Source organism: Empidonax traillii, unplaced genomic scaffold (genome assembly GCF_003031625.1).
Source record: "Empidonax traillii isolate 1590-97213 ecotype Southwest subspecies unplaced genomic scaffold, ASM303162v1 scaffold20:size5563877, whole genome shotgun sequence".
Lineage (NCBI taxonomy): Eukaryota > Metazoa > Chordata > Aves > Passeriformes > Tyrannidae > Empidonax > Empidonax traillii.
Window position 1 is genome coordinate 1,174,512 of NW_020955213.1, and position 1,008 is coordinate 1,175,519.

A 1,008-nucleotide genomic window follows, 5' to 3' on the forward strand; every position below is an offset into this window, starting at 1 on the left:
TTTTTTTTTTTTTTTTTTTTTTTTGTTACATTTGCTTTTCTAGGTTAATAATGTCTGCTAATCTAAAAGCCAAACAGAGCTCCCTGTTTGCGAGCCGTGCTGCTGGAAAGAGTGCACCCTGTTATTTCTCACAGAGTTTGTCTTAAAAATTAGTGATGGAAACAGCTTAGTGAAGGCAAAGATACAGGACAGGTGTGCCCGTTGCATGTGCAGCTGCAATGCACTTGATTTGAATGAACATCTTATACAAATACACGTGTAAAACTCAAGCTGCATTTTGGAACGTTCCGTTGGGGATCTGGAATGCCCCATGTTGGTAGAAGTTTAGATGGGAGATGCAAAGGGGTTGCACTGCAGGGTACGAGCTTCTACCTGTTGAAATGCCCACACAGTCTAAAAGAAAATGTCCTTTTCTGAACCAGTTTATGCTTTTGTAGAGTGACAATGCGGTATGCTTTTGTCTTTACCAAGTTTGGTAGGTTTTTAAAGTTTGAAGTCTCTTAGTCTTGATTAAATGTAATTTAATTTACAGCAGAATACTTCAAAAGAGTGAATTTTCTGCTTTCTAGGCTTCATGTTTTAAAAGTCATAAAACACTTTTTTAACTTAAGATGAATATGCATCCCTTTAAAGAAATAATAACTGTTCCATCTTAGCTTTAATATCAAATATAAGCTGTTGTAGCATATCTAACGCATGTCACAGTTGTTGGTTGGTCTAATAGGACAGTACTTAAGATTTAGTTTTAATTTTTTTACTTCAAGTAAGTTTTTTTTCTATTTTTAAAACAAAAAAACCCAGTGAAATATGACATGTTCGGTTTCTTTCCTGAATTATAGTGATAGTAATACAATTTAATTGGTTTATATAAACTAAAAATAAAATTTGGCCTTTGTGAGCTACATTTCTATATCATGTCTGAAATAGATTATTGTTTTTGGTTTGTTTTTTCCAGGACTGTTTCCTTAAGGCGTTCCAGTTGCTTGTTTTCATGACTTTGAGCCTGTT

General features: G+C 34.0%; 1 protein-coding gene across 3 annotated transcripts in view; it reads left to right on the forward strand.

Moving 5' to 3' along the window:
• Window positions 1–1,008, forward strand: part of TENM1 (teneurin transmembrane protein 1) — a 306,894-nt gene that overhangs the window by 75,817 nt on the left and 230,069 nt on the right. The gene's annotated exons all lie outside the window — the stretch shown is intronic.